This window comes from Ambystoma mexicanum, chromosome 11, assembly GCF_040938575.1.
Source record: "Ambystoma mexicanum isolate Mex_15411 chromosome 11, UKY_AmexF1_1, whole genome shotgun sequence".
Lineage (NCBI taxonomy): Eukaryota > Metazoa > Chordata > Amphibia > Caudata > Ambystomatidae > Ambystoma > Ambystoma mexicanum.
Genome location: NC_090934.1, coordinates 520,940,589 through 520,961,926, shown reverse-complemented (window position 1 = coordinate 520,961,926; position 21,338 = coordinate 520,940,589).

The following is a 21,338-nucleotide window of genomic DNA, read 5'->3' as shown; positions in this document are numbered from 1 at the left end:
TTAGCTGTGTGTAAAGCACGCAAAAAGAAAAAGCAAACACTGCATACAGGAATAAAAGAGTGTGTGTTAGAGGATGTACTATGGTTCTTTCAAGGCACAAATATTGTGGTGGAAACAAATTCTGTGCAAATGGATTGTGGAGATGTTGTGGTGGTAACTGAAGATCGTGCCTGCCATTCTCATGTGATTAGGGCTCAGGGTAACCCGAGACAACATAATAGAAACAGTAAAAGTATTACAACTGTCACCAATTAGTTCGACCGAATGGCATCCTCCCTTAAACAAGGTGGTGGTGTTGAGAGTGTTAGACTTTGTTGTTCCGCTTAGGGGCATAACCACAGAAGATATTCGGATAGTACACCAATTAGTAGACGAAAATATGATAATCACCAATATTTGGTTCACATTTAAATCGACACTGGAATATATCATAACACATGAAGATGACATCTGTAGACATGGGTATACATGTGGGATCACAGATATAAAAAAGGTGAAAAATATCATGAGGCCTGTAGAGAAGCCATGTGAGGTCAGTAAGGGCAGAGTTCAAAACAAGAGAGTAGACCAGAGGGAAAAAAAAAATAATGACAGACAGAGGTTCCAGAGCGAATGCAGTGAAGTGAATGATTATGTTAATAATAATGCTTTGGTTAAGAATGATGGGTATTGGCAGTGGTTGTCGACCGTCTTTAAAGTCCACTTTGCACACATTACGATAACAGTAGTCTGTCATGTTCATGGAATACTCAAGGGTTTGCACATCTCTCAGTTGCTGGTGGTTAATTAGAGTAAATCCATCTGTTTTGCATGGCTGCACTACAAGAAACATGTATGATGGCAACGTGTGAGATAGATGATAGAACTGCGTCTCAAATTCTGGCTACTAACCACCCCATTGGGAGACCTACAGGGGGTCTATTAATCTGTGTTCGGCACTCATGGTGAATAGCTGAATCTTGTGGGCCAAAGACCATGGTACAACAGGGCAAATTAACCTGTGACCTGCAGGGGAATAGTGTGATGGTAATCATTAATTTATATGATCCACCTAATGCAGTGGCCAATAAAACCAATGCTGCTGCAGTAAAAATACTATTAGAACATCATGAACCACATATTCAAAATTGGGTTGTTGGGGATTTTAATGCTAAGATAGACACACATTTGGATGCTTTTCCAGACTTACTTGAGTCTGCCGAAGATGATAATATTGCATTTAATCCAAACGGTAAAGCATTGCCAGCTATTGTGTATGCCTTTTACCTAGTCATGCTTAATGGACAGTGTTTGGGAGACGCGCATATAGCTTTCCCACGGATAAGCGGAAAGAATGCGTCTACTATCGATTATGCATTTGATAATCAGAAAGCTCTGGGGCTTGTGGAAGATATGGCCAGACTGATAAGAGAGGAGAATGACCATATGCAAATCTGTGCGAGATTAATCACTAGTGTGGGCACAGGAAAACATGACAATAATAGCGACATATACCTGAATAATGGTGGGAATAGAATACAGTGGCACAAAACAAATTTAGATGAGGCTAGGTTGGTTGCAGAGATAGAACTAATGTAGTATTCAGATAAATGGTCAAAATGACGGGAATATCTTGGGCCTGACCGGCTATTGGATTGTGTGGCTTTCATATCCAATATCAAGGATGTCACTTAGCAAACACGAAAGACACCGAGTGAAATATGACATGTAGGCAATAGAAAAGGGCATGGCTATGATTGCAGAATACACGTATATTCTAGAAGTATGTTCTGGCACAGTGAGCGAAAGCACATCTGCTGGCATAGTCAAGCAAATTAAAGTTCTCTAAACAGTGTATCACAAGAGTTGTGAACTGGATGTCTGGATGCAGTTAGCAAACTATGCCAAGAATAATAACAACATAGGTATTTGGTTAGTAATCAGGGTGCGGGGCAGTGAAGAATGATCTATCCATTAATAGTGTATCTGAGGAAGCCTGATTTATTCACATAGGTAACACACTAGTATCTGTATTCCCATTGGACTCTGATGATTTAAATATTAAAGCTACATGAACATGCAAATCCTCAGTGGTGGGTATTGTAAGGAGCTCATGTTGCAACAGTAAAGACAGAAACAAGTGATCAAGGTTCAAGGGTGTTTATTAAACTGCCAAAGTGGGTGATATAAACCCCTGATGTAAACTCTAAGATGGGAGCAAGCTTCGACCATCAAATCAAAATAAGACAGTCCTAGTGGCATTGTGTCAAATAAAAGGGCCTATACTAAGAAAAAGCTTTTGCCAATCCTTAAGCTAATTACAAAAAGAGTGTAGGATAGGATTCATAAGAAAAAACATATGAGTTCACAAATATTGTGTCAGAATGCAGAAGTCACAATCTCCCTTCCCCACGTTTGCAGCACACTTCTCTGGCTTCCTCAGCACGAGACAACATTTCTGCTCTCAAACTTCAAGAACCTTGATGGCCAACTCTCTTTTCCTGCAGAGTCTCTTGCTTTCGAGGGTCGGAAAATAGCAAACCAAAAAGTTCCTTTTATACTGTAGTTAGGGCGATAATGGCTCATCCTTAGGCCTCCCCTCTTCCAGGTGTAAACCCTTTATGAATCGTTCCCTGGGTCCCCCTCTTCTGGCCGTAAACCCCTTATGAATTGTATACAACAAAACAAGTACAAAGTTCTCTCCAAATGGACTTTTGGGGTGTTGACTTTCCACCCCTGGATCTCCCTCCTTCAAGTTCACTATGGCTCTTCCTTGGTTCACAAAACGTAATGTCTTTTTAAACAATTCCTCAGGGTTCGCCCCTTTTGTCAGCCTCCCCCTGCCGGGTTCACTCTGGCCACCTTTTGCAAAACAGTTCACTGTGGGCTTCCCTTGGTCAGGTTCACTCCTGTCAACACACTATTCCTAGGGACTTCAGGCCTCAGCCCTTTTTTTCGGCCTCTGTCTGCTGTGTTCACTCTGGCCACCTTTTGCAAAACAGTTCACTGTGGACTTCCCTCGGTCGGGTTCACTTCTGTCAACACACTATTCCTAGGGACTTCAGGCCTCAACCCTTTTTGTTGGCCTCTGTCTGCTGTGTTCACTCTGGCCACCTTTTGCAAAACAGTTCACTGTGGACTTCCATCGGTCGGGTTCACTTCTGTCAACACACTGCTCATAGGGACTTCAGACTTTGCCCCTTTTTGTCAGCTTCCCTCTACCGGGATCACTGTTGGCAATTTTATCAATCATGCCTTTCTCAATCACCTGGCGGTCAAAGACTTTTGACTGTATAGACTTTGACCTGTTCTTTTCAGCCTTGCCAAGGACTTCTGGTATTAGCAGTGTCAACAAACACAGGTTTGACCAGAGTCTCTCGAGCAAGCACCTACGTGGTGCTGGATCCCTCTGCAGCTGGTCTCTCCTTTTTTCTTAACAGTTCTTTGAACTTCCCCTAAATTACTTGTTTAACAGCTTTTGTTCAATGCAGTTCATTTATTTATCGGATCTCCCCTCGACTCACTGGCTGTGATCAACTGCTTGGCTTTTCAGAATATGCGGATTCAAGATCGGTACCATGGTCCTGCTTGTCTGCGTAGGCACACTCCATGTACCGTTGACATCTGTTGCAACACACTTGAGCTATTGTCTGCGGTTTTACAATTCCTTCTGCAGAGGTTTAACAGGTCTGGGTCAGAAAGGGCAAAGTCTTGTCTCTCCTTGTCAGCCTCTCATGTGCCCTGCCTTTCTCCTACTCTTGAACTGCCATGTTGATTTAACTCTCACGTTGTGTGGTCTGCCTTGCTCGGACTGTGCCTTCATGCTCCACCTTTTATTCCAGTGGGGAAGGCAAAGGGCCATCAGGTGTGTGCGATTCTGGTCAATTGACTGACCTTGGCTGACCCTTGCATTGGGACATGTTATATAAACATCTCGGGTGTTAGTCTGTTGTCTGTGGTGTTTGAAAGTGTCAGTGTCGGAAAAGGGGAGGCAGTATTTTGGAATATCCTACATGGTAGGAGGGGGAAAAGGTATTGAAAGAAGGGGGATACCATGTCTCACCCTTCGGTGTCCCATTTCCACTCCCCAAGTACCCCCCATCCAGGTGATCCTCCTTCATTGGTCCACCACCAGGAACTGGATCCAATAGCGATGGTAGTGTCCTGGCAACCTGGATGACAGATCCCTGGGGACAACCTACAGGTTTCTCACAGTATTAGTAAAATCATTGAGAAGCTTCATGCTTCTCGAGCAGCTGAACCAGATGATAGATTCAATGGTTTAGTGAGCATGTCTCCTGGTCACTGGGCCCAGGCATTGTTCATACTATTTGAACATATTGGCAACATATGGCCAAGTCCCTACTACATGGAAAGAAAGTAACATCTTATCTGTATACAAGAAAGTCTGCTTGAAAGATCTGTCTAACTATTGAATGCTAGTGATTTTACACCTAACAGCTAAAGTGTTTGCTAGAGTGCTATCAATCGAAAGACTGGAATCGACTATGATCAAACTGGTTTCATGGAACAGTCCTCATGGCCTGTTAACCATGATTAACCATGATTACGCTGTTGCATCATGATATAAGTGTCAGGGTCCGATTGAATGGTGAAGGTTGAATATGGAGCCTGCTCCCCACCACTAGTGGGATTACACAGGAATGCATATTGGAGGCCACCCTGTTTAACCTTTACTTGGCTGACCTAGCTGAAGCCTGCCACAACTGTCCTGCCACCCCTGTGAAAGTCAGGACATCGAGAATCGGTTGGCTTGGTTATGCAGACGATTTGTTATTGCTTGACCAAACACCAAGTGGCCTACAATGTAAGCTAAATGCACTGAGTGCATTCTCAAAGACAAATGGCATTCGTATAAACATTGTATAAACATTGTATAATCATGGCGTCCATGGGCAATAATAAAGGTAAACTCAACAAGGCCTGTTTTATAAAACCTGTTGAGATGGTTAAAAATTATAAATATTGAGTGGTAATTGTTGACGACAAATTAAACTGAACAACACATTGGAGGGAGATGCAGGCCAGTTGTATAAGAATAGCACGTGTGATAAGCAAATGCATTACTCAGCAGTGTGGATGTTCGATGAAGACCATCCTGCTCTTATACTCGGCAAACAGTATACCTTGTATGGTGTACGGCGTCGAAGTATGGAGCAAAACATATCAGACCCACTTGAAGACACTTGAAGGTAAAATACTACAGCTGTTGCTCAGAATGCCTAAATCATTACCTGTAGACTATATACGCTTGGAACTCAATCTGACAAGTGTGACCACAGTAAGAGAACAAGAAAAGCGGGCTTGTGCTATGCGAAACTGTTACACCTGGATAATGACAGTATAATGGTTCAATACTTTTTGGCTGTGAGACGAATAGACAACTATGAACGATTGGGGATGCTAGGGCAATGAATGAACTATCATAGAAGGTGGATGGCTGGATTTGACGCAAGCGTATTGGGTGCTACCCTGTCAGCACAAGAGAGATGGTTAAAGCGATGCCTAAGTGAATACAGCAAAGAGGTAGACCTGGCTTCAAACATAAACAGCGGCTGTTTCATCCGTTATTGGATGGTAAGTGAATGTGTTCCCTTGTGTATTGGTGCCTACCCAAGCAATTTTATTACCAGGAAATATTTGCTTTTTTTAAATTTAATGTCATTAGAGTTCTGGAAATTGAAGGTGCTAAGCTTGGAATAGAACTGCCAAACCAGTTATGTAGATTGTGTGGTGAGATGGAGATCAAATCGTCGGAACACATTATGAAGCAATGCGAAAGCTTAAGTATCGTAAGGAACCAGTACTTCAAATCATATAATATTACGATGAATGGAGATGATATGCAACGTTTATGGTATGTTTACTGGAAGGTAATTACATGAATTGTATATATGATTTAATGAAATGTTATCAGAAGTGTTTAGAGATTTTAGATGTATTGTCTTAGGATATAAATTGAGTGTGGATAATATGTTGTAATGATGTTGTGTTTTTATAAATATTTATGTCACACATGTATATTCGAAGTCATATTGGCTGAAAGTATATTTAAAACCAAAAAATGTAAATGCAGATATACGGGATGAAGTGGAGGATACGCAGGTCGCAGGTTTGGGGATTGTATTGGAAGGGGGGAATCACAGTAGTGCGGGTCAGTTTGGAGTAGGGGCCAGTGAAGGAAGGGTAAGAGAAGAGAGGACACTTTGTTTACACTTTGACCACTGGGGGTACACAACAGATAACAGATGCTGTGGGAAAGTAAGGTAAAACAATGCTAAAATCCAATAACATCGATAGATGTAAGGCAGGAGGAAGTATTGTCTCTTCTTTGCAAATCGACTGATAGATATTTTCCTGCCCCATTGACCCTGGCTTTTTTCCCGTTTTCAGTTCCGAATATTTCAAGACCAACCATATCAGCAAGGCATTACATTAAATGTACTTAGAATCAAATTTCAATGCACGTGGCACATTACAAATCACAAAAGGGACATGAATGCATATATTAAAATGCTACAAGAAGACATGCAGTTGCAAAGTGTGTGAAGCCAAAGGAACTATAAGACAGAAAATCAGTGTGAAATACAATTGACTTATTGTAATGGTAAGTAATTTGCAATATGCCTGCATAATCGTTATGTAAATATAGAACATCATATTTTGAAAAATAAATGTGCAACCGAATTCTCATAAGATTCCATGCATTGTCTCTTGATGCAAATATACTTGCTTAGCACGCCTCGAAAACCCTTCCAACATATTTCTCTTTCATGGAGCATTACACTTGAAAACTCCTTGCCAAGGTGAACACATCTAGCATCTTGCTACAGTGCGCATTCACTTGGCAACACACATTATTTTAATGGACACGTCCCTTTACAGTAAGCCTTCAGCATCTGTTGTGATGCATAATTCAGGAGACCATCATGAATGAGTGGGATGTAGGGGATTTAAATGTATGTGTGCATGTTCGACACCCACTGCATCATGTTATGTGAATTTGGGCATCAGAGCAGAAACATCCCAAATCCCTCCACTTCATTAAAGATTGCGTAGTGGAATATCACATACAGCTACCAGGACTAATATTACAGGGCCTGCGGTAGCAGCCCTGTAGTTATGGTTAAGTTACTCAACCCATAGGAAGAGCACTTTTGGGCAGCTTATAACTTATAACTTCACCCCAATGGACGAATCCTCACAGGACTTTGCAGAATATGTTTATGGCCCTCTCACAATGGTTTTGCGAAGTTTGGTACGGTTTCGTCTGGGGTGAGAAGGGCAAAGTTATCCGGGGTCCCAAAATTTGGGATAATGCTCATAGATGCCATGGAAAAAAACATTTGCTCGCACCTACAGCCCAATGCGCTGGATGGATTTTCACCAAATTTGCCCCAGGGGTGGCAGACTGTTGCCAAAAGCATGCTTTTGTAAATTTGGTGTAAATCAGTCCAGTATTATTTTTTAAAACGGCAAAAAAGTAGGTAAAAAAACATTGTGATGTCTGGGTTCAGTCTGCGGACTGACTTCCCTGTTTGGTCCGCGGACGGGCCTCTAATTGAGCCAGAGGGCGGCATGATGCCCGCGGACATTGGACGCACCCACTAATTGGATGGTAAAAAGAGTGAGATGCATCATATTTTTGGGAAACACCCACCATGTTGGATTCACGGACAGCGTCCGTTGCCCGCGGATGTGGCATTAAAAATATATAAAAAAACACAACAATGCAACAAAGAATATCTTAAGGGTTTGGAAGAGGAGAAAAAGGCCCTCAATTGATAACAGGGTGACATATTTGCAAACACTTTCCAAGTATGAACAGCACAGGATGTGGAAACAAAATCGGGTAGGAATATAGCTGGTATCCTGCAGACCATTTAATGACTTGTATGGCTCAGTGCAGGTTATATGCAATTAGTGTGGGGCGATGTTGGTAGTTGATATAGGCTATTGGAGTGTAGTACCAGTTGGCAGGATTATGCTCATGATATATTTATTCATGTTTGTATAGTATTGCTATGTTTTACTTGTGTCTGTGTTGTGTCTGTGCTATCTGTTCGATCATATCAAATGAATGGGTATTGTATATGGGGATACTAGGGTAATTTATTTGCAATGTATATAATTGTGTGTAACCCCAATAAGAAGGTATCTTGCTTATATTTTAAGCTCCCATGTGCAGGAACCAAATTACATTTGTTATTGTATATCAATAAAGTGAGAAAAAAAATACAACATTGCACTTGTCACACTAATGAAACAATCTCTGCTGAGGTGAGGGGTGATGAGGATGGGATGAGATATTGCCATGAGAAGCCAAACGATGGGTGTTTTTAATCCCCGAAGTCCATGAACAGTACAGATGTTCAGGGGGCAGTCCTGTGATGTTCACAAACATCTCAGATGTTCGGGGACATCCAGGCCTATTTCTGAATTACAGAAAAGCAGTTTTTGGATGGCTTATAACTTTGGCACCACTCAGTGAAACTGTATAACACAATGCAATATCATTCTAGACCTGACCATAATTGATTCTGCAAAGTTTGTTGCTGTTTTTCCAAGAGGGAGCAAAAGTAGAGCAGAGGTCCCAACATATTTAAAAGGCTTATACATTTGGTGGCATTTGACGAATCTGAACACAAGTTTGAAAAACGATTTTAGACCCAGAAATGAATTGATTAGCAAAGTTTGGTGGGAGTTTGCCAAGAGGGGTCTCAATATTTTTAGCTGGTTTATAGCAGTGTTACCATTTGACGAATATGAGCACAAGTTTGCAGACATATTATAAACCGAACCTTGAATGTATGTGCAAAGTGTGAATGAATTTTGTCAAGTGGGGGCAAAGTTATATTACTATTTTATGTACATACATTTTGACCCTTTTCAAAAAATAAAACATAGATGGATTTGCAGCAAACTCGTGCAAGGAGCATTGGCAAGGACCCGAAAACATGGTTTTGCAAATGTGTCTGTGTTTTATTATTTTGAAAAGTGTCATAATGCAGGTACACGAAATAGTAATATACCTTTGATGAATGAGGTTTAGCTTGTGCACATGGGTCGTGGACAGATTGTCCGGGTCATGGCTTCAAGGCACCGGCAATGGGGTTAAAGTGGGCATGGCCACCAGGCACCGGCTATGTGGTTAAGTTTTTTGAAATCCGTATAGGATTTGATGGAAAAAATAATTCTGCTTGTGGCTACATCCCGTAGTGATGGACAGAAATGCAGCAAACATTTGCAAGGAGCATTGGCAAGGACCTCAGAGCATGGTTTTGCAAATCTGTCCTGTGTTTTATTTTTTCTAAAGGGTCAAAATGTAAGTGCAAACAATGTGTGACATAACTTTGGTGCCTAGGCAATGAACCTGGCCTGAGCAACGGCAAATGTGTAATCTGATTTGCCTATCGAGGCATGAAGCATGGCCAAAGCCCTAGGTTTGAATGGGAAAACAAAATGTGCTTGCGGGTGGAGCCTGGAGTACTGGACAGGATTGTAGCAAATGTGTTCGAGGAGAATCAGCAAGGATCTGAAAAGATGCTTTTAGAAATCTGTCCTGTATTTTACTTTTTTGAAATAGTTGAAATGTAAGTGCACAGAATTGTGATATACGTTTTCTGCTATTGGAAAAGGTCCTGACTTTTGGAAAGGACACATTTCTACTCTGATTTGCCTATTGGGTTATGTGCTGCTGATAACGACTCAACATAAGTATGTGTTGCAAAAATATGTTTGTTAAAGGAGTTTTATAGTTCTTTCATTTATGTTAAAAGAGGAATTATTATTAACTTATATACAGTGATGTAACATTTTGAAACATTTTCACTTATAAAAACCTATTCAATTGACAGAAAAAACTCTGTCAAAGGGACTTTACGGTTAAGATGTACCCCACCCTTGGGACTCCTCTGCCCCAGAAGTTAGCTAGTGGCCTCCCACCATGGGATCCTTTGGCATTTAATTCCTGGACTCTCATAAGCACTTGTGCATCCGTACTGTCCCTTTTATTTATGCACTTCTGTCACTGCAAAACGCAAATGTGCATTTATAGAAGCACTTTGTACAATGTTATGGCATACGTATGGGAAACATAGATGGAAAAAATGTGTAGAACATTGTTAAGTGGCAGTTGGTGGGTGTAAATTTAATATGTTGATAGGCTATATGTAGAGGTTTTTTTTTTAAATTGACAGTGGATATATATGTGAATGGTTTAAAGCAGGCAATGAGGGAGTGTTGCAAACATAACAGTAAAAAGAGTACAAGGGTTGTTTTATGTGATTCTGTGCATGTGCAATTTGAGTTTTCTAATAAGGCATGGGCTAAACAGAGGAATGCAGAGACTGTGGATAGTGATAACCAGCAATGGATTATGGTGCTTATTGTCTACTAGAGAGAAGAATTTCAGACTGAAATTGTTTCTGTGCTTTTTTCCTTTTCTCTAGAATTGTCCATTATTTCCATTGGCATAGTATTAAAAGCTATTGGGAATGTCAGAGAATCTTATTGAATTTAACTACTTTACTAAAAAATGTAAAGTGGATGGAGTCTAGAAGCATCTATGGTAGCGGGCAGTTTTTCACATGCTCCTTGATTGCAGCTTCAAAAGCACTTTGCAATTGTTCCCTCCTGCAGAGTGGTGTGTTGCAGTATATATAGAGGACTGTTGTCTTCGAAAGATATGTGTCAACAACCTCTTTAATTGCTTGCAAGATAGCTGGTGGGATTTTGTGTCCTACAGAAGTAGACTGTCTGTTCACAGCACTGGTTGAGGGAGAAAAATTGGAGAAAGACAGCCTAACATTTGGTAAGTAAGGAACTGCCTTTTTGAGAAACTTGCAGTAGTTGGATTGGGTGTGGCGGTGCATGGAGGTGGTCCGATACGAGTACTGTCCAGGTAGTCAGCGATTGAGTACAATGTTGCACTCAGTGCATTTCACTTTGGTAGTTTTACACTTTTGTACATTACCAACAGTGGTAAGGAACTGCAGCACACATGATTCTCTCTTGGTGTTAGATGTAGGAACTTCCTCTACCTCATCTTCTTGGTCCTCTTCATTGTCTTTGGAAGTACTGCACTTTTTTTGTTGTGTAGGTCCTCCGACAGTTGGTGGTAGTGGCTCTTGGGGAGGAGGGATGGCAATAGCTGATGCCATTTTTAAAATAAATAGCAGTTTTGTTAATATTGTTCCAAGTCTGTTTTTCTGTACTAGATTGTTAATATATAATGAGTATGCATAGGTGTAGGAGCTCTGCTAGGGGAACATTTTCAGCTTCAAAGTTCATAGATCAGTAGAAAGTGCAGCTCCGAACTGTCCGCGATGCAGTGACCCGATCGCACGGACACAGAAAAAGTTGTACAAAAGTGTATAGAAGTGTTAAAATGGTGCTACAAGGCAGGTTTTCAGGTGTAACTTTGAAAAGTGGACACACATATTGCTATATTGGGGTAAGTATGATATTAGCAAGTTGTTGGAAATTAGCATGCATTGGTAAAAACCAATGTAATGTCATCTTTGAAGCCCTGGGTGTTAGTCTTAGCAGTGCACTGAGGTGGCACGAGTTAAGGCTGCTAAGCTTACCATAACTGGTGAATTTCTGAGGTTTTTCGGTTTTACTTGTAACCATAACATCTCTTTAAAGTTTATTCCCTGAATTTCATAGGTTTGTATTAGTGCAACTTAACATATCGTCCATTTAATAATGTTGTTTCAGTGAATATATATATGTATATATATATTACATGTGCCACGGTAGAGGCTGTGTAGTTATGGTTAAGTTGCTCAACTCATAGGAAGAGCACATTTTGGGCGGCTTATAACTTTGTTCCTCATGGACGAATCATCGCCACACTTTGCAAAAAAAGTATATGGCTTGCTCTGAATTTTCTTGGCATGTTTGGTGAGGTTTCGTCAAGGGGTGGCAAAGTTATAGTGGGGGACCCAAATTATTGCTCACGTCCACAGCCCAAACTGCTGGACGGATTATCACCAAATTTGTGGCAGGAGTGGCGGCTTGGTCCCAAAAGCGTGCCTTTTTAAATTTGGTGAAAATCCAACCAGTAGTTTCTTTTTTTAAAATCAGGTAACATGTAGGTGTCAACAAATTAGTGATATCGGGCTTTGTTCTGTGGACCCATTTCCCTGTTCACTCCAGGGACAGGACTCCTATTGGTCTGGCGGGTGGCGTGATGTTCACAGACATCTGACGTGCCCGCTTATTGGCTGGAGGGAAGTGTGATGTGCATAATATTATTCTGAAACGACAGCCATGTTGTATCTGTGGATATTCACGGATAGGGCAGTGGCGAAAGAGTGCTCAAAAACATGTTTTGGGGAATTTGGTGTTTGGAAGAGGGGTTGGAAAGGGTGGGGGAGTGAAAGATGGTTCATATGATGTATTTTTTTAGGTGGAAGAAGACTGTGTTGTGTCTGCGGTGTCCGCAGACACCACGGAGGTTCACAGGTAGGTATTCAGGTGAGCACCTTATCTGGTGACTGCAGCAGGGTTATTAGGGAGGGGAGAGTGAAAAGTCGATGGTATGAGGATGTAGATGATATGAGGATGTTTGTGTAGGCTGTATTATGCTGTGGTGCTTGTGGCAAGCTCCTGGACTCTTGCACCCAAGAGTCTGGCCAATGGCTGAAGTACTGTAATATTCTGTGTAGAGAAGTGCACAGGGCCTCAGGTGGTTGGTTTATTGTACCCAAGAGCCTTCCTACTGGTTTTAAATACCGCAATTGTATGTATACAGAAATGGACAGGGCCTCAGGGGGCTGGTTTAAGTGTGTGGGTTGTGGCCAGTGTGCAGATTGTTGGGTGCATGGCTGAATTATGCTCTGGTGATTGTGGCCAGCTACTAGACAGCTACTAGACTCTTGGCCAGCTACTAGACTCTTGGGTGCATGTCCAGAGGCCATGCACCCAAGAGTCTTCCCACTGGTTGCAAGTAGTGTAATAGTATGTGTACAGAAGTGGACAGGGTGTGTGGTATCTGGCTCATTGGACTGCCCCAAGGGTTGTGGCCACTGGGCAGATTCTTGGGTGCATGTCTGTATTATGCTGTGCTAACTGTGACCAGCTACTAGAGTCTTGGGTGTATTGCCAGAGGCCATGCACCCAAGAGTCTTCCCACTGGCTGCAAGTAGTGTAATAGTATATGTACAGAAGTGGACAGGGTGTGTGGCAGGTGTTTTATTGAACTGCCCTGAGAATCTTGGGTGTATGATAGTCTGTGCAGTGGGTGAAAGTAATGCAATAGTATTTACACTGAAGTGGACAGGGTCTCAGGTGGATGCTATATATGTGTGGGTTGTGGCCACTGGGCAGATTCGTGGGTGCTTTGATGTATTATGCTGTACTGGTTGTGGGTAGTCAGTAGAGTCATGGGCCATGCACCCAAGAGTCTGTCAAGTGGCTGGAAGTACTTTAATAGTATGTGTACAGAAGTGGACAGGGTGTGTGGCAGCTAGCTTATTGGACTGCCCCAAGATTCTTGGGTATATGAGAGTCTGTGCATTGGGTGCAGGTACTGTAATATTATGTGAACTGAAGTGGAAAGGGCCTCAGGTGGTTGCTTTATGTGTGTGGGTTGTGGCCACTGCATAGATTTTTGGGTGCATGGTTGCATTATGCTGCGGTGGTTGTGGCCAGGCCATAGACTCTTATACACCCAAGAGTCTGGAGCCTGGCCACAACCGCCACAGCATAATACAGCCATGCACCCCATATGGATACCACATGCATGTGTATAGGAAGTTTTAAAAGTTATTTAGTCGTGCTGTGGCTTGTTGACAGAGAGGTACTGACATACTGTGCTCCTCCATTTTGTCTGTAGAGTAAATTTGCACTATTGCTTGCATTTCTTTTTTCAAAATTGTTTCATTGAATTGTGCACAGCTTGCTAGGGTTGCCATTAAGGACATAGATTTTACATTTGTGTGTGCTAATTGTTTCATGACATCAGTAGCAGATGTGTTATGCCCGTATCGTTCATGGATGAGTCAGCAATTTAAGATAGGCTGTACTTCCTTAGAAAGCACACCATTCTGAATGTTTACTCTGTTATCTGCTGCCTCAGATGTGACACAGTACTTCCTCCTACCACTGTGCCATTATATATGCCACCTCTTGCCTGTATTACCTCCAAACCTCACCACTGCTGCCTGGTAGTCTGTGAGTGCCTGCTGCCCAACAGCACTGCCTGGGAGTGCCAGCCGGGCCCCATTGCCTGTTCTCCTGTGGCGGCCCTGTAACAAAGGCGCCTGCCACATTGGGACTTCCACCTCTCTGTTTCATCACCACAGCTCCACAGCACATTGTTAGGACCCAGCTAGCCCACACCTGCCTCTGGATTGCCATGTCTGCTCCATCCTCCTCCTGTGTATAGAGTGGCACCCCCACAGCAGCGAGGCAGAGGGCTTCCAACATCACCTCCACTGAAGTTGGCATCCTAGCGGATCGAGTCCTACAAGTATTCCCTCTTCAACCCAGCAACACAGCTTGGGACAGATGGATGTCTTCAGATCTGGGAACACATCATGACTGCAATAAACATGGAGGGAGTGACAGTACATTCTGTGAAGACCATGAATAGGCGCTGGGAGGACTTCAAACACCAGAGCCATGATAAGGTGAGGGCAACACTCGAGGCAGGTGCCACTGTGGAAGTGGACCATGTGGGCTGCCATTGCATGTGATCCCTTCAGCTCTGGGTCCTTGAGAGGTTCTACCAAGAGCTCCACACCCAGATCATTGACTGGCAAGCATGCCTGGAAGCTGCTGGTGATTACCCATGCAGTGCACTGCTATACAGTGTATGTGCATCCAGCATGGATATGCAGAATTGCAGGTACTCCTTTTTGTACACAGCATTTAACTTACACTGATCTACCCAGGCATGCACCCTCCTGCTGATGCTGGGCATATGTGATGGCAGGCATCTGTGAAGTGGACACACGTAGGTATGTGCACTGTCAGTTCTTGGTGAATGGTGCACTTGTGTGCATGCAATGTGAGTTGGTGACAAAAGTGCCATGACAGGTACAGGTGGAAGATTAAGATGTTGGTGGCAAGTGAGGGGCATGCATGCAAAATACCTCTATGGGTTGTGCATTTGCATTTGAAGATTGCATCATCCACAACAACAGTAGAGACTGACACAAGTTTATGGATGTCTGGAAATGTCCTGTTGGAGCATTGACCTCTCAGGGACGGGAGTGTGATCTGTCAGCTCACTGCAAGGGGAGCCAGAGATTATGTGCGATCATGCCATTTGTCCGGGTTGGGAGCAACATCATAGGTGCATGTACCTCAGCAATGTGTGCCTGAACATCTTGCATGTTTACAGGTCAAGCTATATGGAGTGCATGTGGTTACATATATATGGGTGTATAGGTGCCCAAACAGGTGTCATGAGACCTCTTTGGCTACTCGCATGGCCATGATGTGCATATTCAAATCATGACAAGCTTGTGTGGTCCTGCATAGAACAGGGTGGCTTGACAGATATGGTGTTTCCAGCAGTACACCAAGCATGCCTGGGGGGGGGGGGGAGCAGACCCGATTTTCTCCCATGCATTCACTGTTTGCCCACCCTACCCAGGGACCCATTGCCCACCACTCTGATGCTGTATTGCATGGGGTGTGATTTTTCCCAGGAACCACATGTGCCACATGTGCCCATCGTGATCCTTTGGACTGACTGGTCATCTGAAGTTGGACCTTGGGAATGCATATTAGATCAAGATGGCTGGCAAGTCCAGGATGGGCCACGATCTAGAATGTTCTTCTGTTGTGTCCATGAGGAGGCATGACACTTTTGGCCAGGCCTCCTCCTCTGTTGTCACCTAGGGCACACAGTTTACAAGTTTTACAGTGTGTTAGGTTCCTGTCTGCAACGCACTTGTAACTCGTTGACACACCCAGGCTAAGCACATGCCCAGGATGAACAAGGGCCATGCAATGTGCCGCCAGAGCTTTGCCTGCTGGGAGTGCTCTTCTGAGTGGGTGAGTGTTTTTGCAGCCCAGCAGGATGCCTGGGCATCAAATGACCCTTGATGACTTGCACCATGACAACAGGGCAGCCTGTCTGGCTCCCTGCATTCCACAGGTTAATCTTTTGGTTTATCTAAGTTTGGACTGCTCATCCGGCAATGGTTGTTGAGACAGGCATTCACATACCACCTGCGTAGGGGCTTTGTTGACTCGATGGCATCACTGCTCTTGTGAGAGTACAAGGATGGTGGGCTGACTCAGGGCCTAGCCAACACACAGTGGGCGTGGTCCCACGTGAGCCTTGCCCGTGCACTTCTCTACCAAGCTCAGTTTCCAACTGTAATGCAGGGCAAGGACAGTTCCATGGATGGCAGCCCACCCTTCCCCCACACCAGTGGTTTGAGCAAGAGTATTGCCTCAGCCCAGGCACTTCCTCCCACCCATCCAGCTGGACGATTTGTACATGCTTCAATAACAGGACCCACCACCCTGCATCATTGAAGGCCATCCACTGAAATTGAGGTCACATGGACAGGACATAAGGTGGAATACTCATCCCAGCCCACCCACCTAGGAAACTGTCACCTGTCTACGTACTCATATCAGAGGCGGCATACTGCTACATCAGGGCATGTTACCTGAGTGGATCATTGTTTCATGTCCAGAAGTCCTTTAGTCACATTGAGTGATGTGGGAAGTCCACAGTAAATAGTGCCATTTCGCCATCCAACAGCAGATACACTGTATGTGACATTATGTGGCCATTTTACCAGCACCTCTCAGGGGTCACAAGTCATTTTGATGGGGCTAACCCCACAGATGAGTTTATTTCACTAGCAGACCCCAGCACAGTATTGGTGGCTGCGGCCACACCCTGGACGGTGGCCTTATGGCTAGTGTTAGGCAAAATCACATGCAGCACCATTTGGGAACACTACAAGCAATTAAGACTACAAGTGTCAGTACAATTTCACCTTTGGTACAAGCCTGTACTACACAGTTATGTGGTAGCAGTGGCTGAGCAGCGAGACATATCTCAAGAGATGAGTGAGCAGTAGAACAAGTTACACATAGGGCCAACAAATACAGTGATTCAAACAAACACTTTACTCAAGGTTTCTTGGTAAAAGAATATACATTTATTTACACAGTCAGTTTGAAAACATTACACTAGCAAGAGCAGCTCAACATCAGACACTAATATACTACTAATACACAACCAATAAGTTACTGAACAAGTTCAGCTCCTCTGAAGTGAGAGCAAAATGGCACTCCAGATACTTAATAAAAGGGGTAAAAAGACAAGGTTATAAAAATAGACAGCACAAATACTTGCATAGGCAGGGCAAAGGGTTTCAGTAAACTAAAACCAGCAATTCAGTTCATAGGTCTGGGCCAAAGTCAATGATTCAAAGTCTTTGTATTGGATAGCACAGTTCTGGAAGTAAACGGTTAAGTCGTTGCTACAGAGTTTAAAAGAATTTGGCTAGGCGAAAAGTTTGAGCAAACCTGGGTTAGCACACAGAGACAAACACAAAAAGGACCTTTCCTAAAAGAAATGGTGAAAAAAGATGACCGGAGTCTATTTTTACAGACAGATTGAAAAACATGGCTGACCCGATTTTTAGCTACCGTTGTTCGCGGTCGGGAAAAATCATGGTAGTTTGATCTAAACCACTGCCACCAGCCATTTGAAGCAGGAAAGGGTAACATTTGACTGCTACATGAGTGTTTTGACTCAGGGGAAGCTAGGCAACACCTCCAGCACTCTATAGGAGGATAGGGTGTGCTGGGTCTGTAAATTTAAAGAGACTAGTAAAGTCAATTTAACTTTACATGCCCTGGGCGACAATAGTCAGTCCCAGAGAAGGTATTTAAACATTGGGAAGTCTGAAAGACATCCCTGTGTCACTGCACTGAAGGTGCTGTGTGACACACAGAAAAATATTATGCCTATGGAGTTGTTTTAAAACTCCATAACCAAAGAACACACAAGTAAAACACACATCAAAATACATGGAAGAGTGGGAGAAAAAAGCTCACACTCTTCCCAGGTAAAGACATCAAATCCTAGAAATCCAGCAAAGTTGCTGGGGGTCTCAAAAGGCAAGGGAAATTAGCACATTCTTGAGAATTCTCCCTAATAGCTAGCACAACTTCATGTCCATCAGTTCCCTCCAGATGTCCTGTGTCCCCCATTTGTCTGAAGACGTGCTCCATGAACCCCAAATTGCGCATGCATTGTAGGCTGTGGTTGTTATCACCCTGTGTGATGGGCATGTGGCAAGAGAGATTGAAGGGCTCCTCCGTGCTTGTACCTGGGCACCAGAGCAGGTGTGTGATTACAGGCCTGGATGCTTTATGAGTGGCTGGATAAAGTCAGCAGTTGAAGGTTCAGGCTAGACACGGGCACCAGTAGGTGTCCCAGGGAAGTGCTAGTGGGGATTTATAAGGCAGGTGGGGTCCTCAGACCTCTCAGGAGTGTACTGTTCTAGAGTGTCAATGGCATGGACCGAGTAGTCCATGTTGTGGCCACACACTTGTGTGCCACAGTGTAGTCCATGGCTGTCAAGCTTCCCTGTTGCATGAGTGACTGCTCATGGTCATCCTGTTTGTAGACTTTCCCACGCTGCATGTCTATGCGAGTGGCCATGGTGATTATGCTTGGCATGCAATGGTGTTGGCGAGACATGAGTCCAGGTGCACTTCCCATGGCCCTGGCTGCGGGTTACACTTGGCATTCGTATTGTGCCATATCATGATTTCTTGCAATGTGTTTCTTGCCAAACGTCAATTTGCTGGTTGACATATGCATGTGTCATGACTGTAACTCATCGTTGTCCCTACACTTGTGTTTGGATGGAGATGAGTCTTTCCCACCCCCTTAGGCACTTCCAAGTTAGGCAAACCCTGTACAAAGTAATATAACCCACAAGGGCAGTGCTTTCCCCAACCACAAGGCACATATAAATGCCCTCTAGCACATAGAAGTAGGTGATTAGGGTTAGCCCTGTCCCTGCCCTGCGACTCCATTTTGTATTAGGCCAAGAAAAAACATGCTGATGGCATGCGATGCACGTGTGCATAGTTCAAACGGAGGTGCCAAGCTATCAGCACACATGACCTGCTCCACACAAACCCTGTTTCCACGGAAGTCCATTTCCTGCCTGCCTCTTCATTGTTGAGAATATCTAGTATTGCTTCGAGGAATGTGCCCTGCAAACAGCATGGGACAGTCCCAGGCACCAGCGCTGCTTCCATCCATCTCCACTAATCTGTAATTTCAGCCTATGACCCCTACCCAGCCAGGTTGGAGCCGGCCACACTTCACCAACCTGACTCCCATGCCCTAACCTCCGTAAAGGTGCTAACCAAAACTCTATAGTCTGCACAATTGTATATCTCTCCAATAGCAACACATGACTTTTGTATCATGAGGTACTGGGAAGGGTACATCATAGATCAAACCCCAGAGGGGAGACCTTCGGTGCTGGAACTGCGGTATTAATGAAACTATGAAGATAGGGGTTGGTGTGACTGTATTTTATCCTCCCCACTCCCTGGCACACCGTCCCTGTGATATCCAGGTGCCTGTCATAATGGATGAATAACAGGTTTCTGTTGTTAGCTTAGATTAGATATATTGTATTAAATGTTTGCCCTGCCCTTCACTGCGTGTCCAGCTGACCCACATGGAGCCAGAGACGAAACAGCCAATTAGTTCTTGGCATCACCTATGGAGCGAGCCCATGTGCAAGGTGACTCCAATCAACGATCCCGGAGTGCACCTATAGTGTGACGTTTTTTGTAGTTATAAACCACTGTTTGCTGATGTAAGACCTGAGCGCTCTCGGGCAGCAGAGTTATTTGCTGACACTTGTATTTTGTAAGAGGAAAACCTTGTTATCCTTTCAGAACTGTCTCTTGGCTTTATTCCCTAGTGGGTTGTATTTACTCTGAGAGGTACATGCCTTCATTTGTGTATCAGTATTCAGCTGATTGCATCGGTGTGTGATTGTGTGTGGCAGTTGCTGGTTGACCCATGGTGACTTAATGGTACTGTTTATGTTGTGTATGCCACACACACACATGCATTGTCACGGTTGACTGTAAATGTTCTTTGTCCACTTTTTCACAGTTGCTGCAACTGGCGAAGAGGGAGGAAGCAGTGCTGTGGAGCAATGAAGCAAGGACAGGGCCTGCAGACCTAGCCACAGACCCCAGCCACTCACTGTTGACACCTCCTCTTCTGAGAGTGAAGTAACTGGGAGAGCACCAGCACCATCAGGCGACACTGCTAATGGTAAGCCCTGAGAGGGGATTGTGGTGGGGGACTATGCAGCACATGTGGCAAAGGGTGCTGACACACAGGGCCCATCAAGGACAGAGGACTCTCTGGAGTCATCTGGTTCAATGGAGGTGGAGGAGGAAGCATCAAGGAAGGTGTTCAGGCTGCAGCCCTGTGCCAGGGACATGAGGATGTGCAGTACACCATGAAGGGTTCTGCACAACCATCTGTCCCTGGGCCATCTGTTGTGGCAGTGACCGCCTTCATGGATGCCTCCATCCAGACTAAGGCCCTGATTGAGATTGAGGTGGCCGTCCAAGATGTGGTGCAACCCCTGCTGGCCTCATACATGTGTGATGCAGTTAAAGCTTCTAAATAGGACCTTGTTCAGCATCACAAGCAGATGAGGCACTTCATGGGCCAGCTGGAAACTTCACTGTTCTGGGGGGGTCTCTGTGCGGCGGCCCGTGTAATTGGCCCCTCCTCCAATTCCTCCTCTGTGCCCCAGTCAACCTCCAGTGAGCCTTCCATGCCACATACCACCACAGCCCCCTTTGCACCAACCCCACCACCATTGCCCAGTCTGGTTTTGCCTATGTGCCTGCCCATGGTAGAAGGATTAGGCAGTGGAGTACCAGCTACAACTACACGGCAGTGCAGTTGCTGTACCCCCCCCCCCGTGGACAAGTGTCATCCAGTCGGGTGGGGTGCCTACACAGCTTGTACTCTGCCAGGCAGCAGCAGATGAGGAGTGTGAGGAGGCAATTGATGCAGTACTATTCCACCCAGAGGATGCAAACAGACACACAATTGGCCAACATCTGGCAGGAGGAACAGAAGCACCAACTGGAGATGCTGCGTGTCCTTGCGCAATATCAGATGTAGCTGATGGTGGAGACGCAGAGGGCTGGGGAGGCAGCCATTGCAAGCTCCCGGGCAAAGGTGGCAGAGGGGCATATAAGGAGGTGGGCCCCCATCCTGGAGGACACTTGCAGGGATGTGGAGGATGAGGAGAGGCAGATGGTTGAAGGGGTGCAAGCCTGCAAAG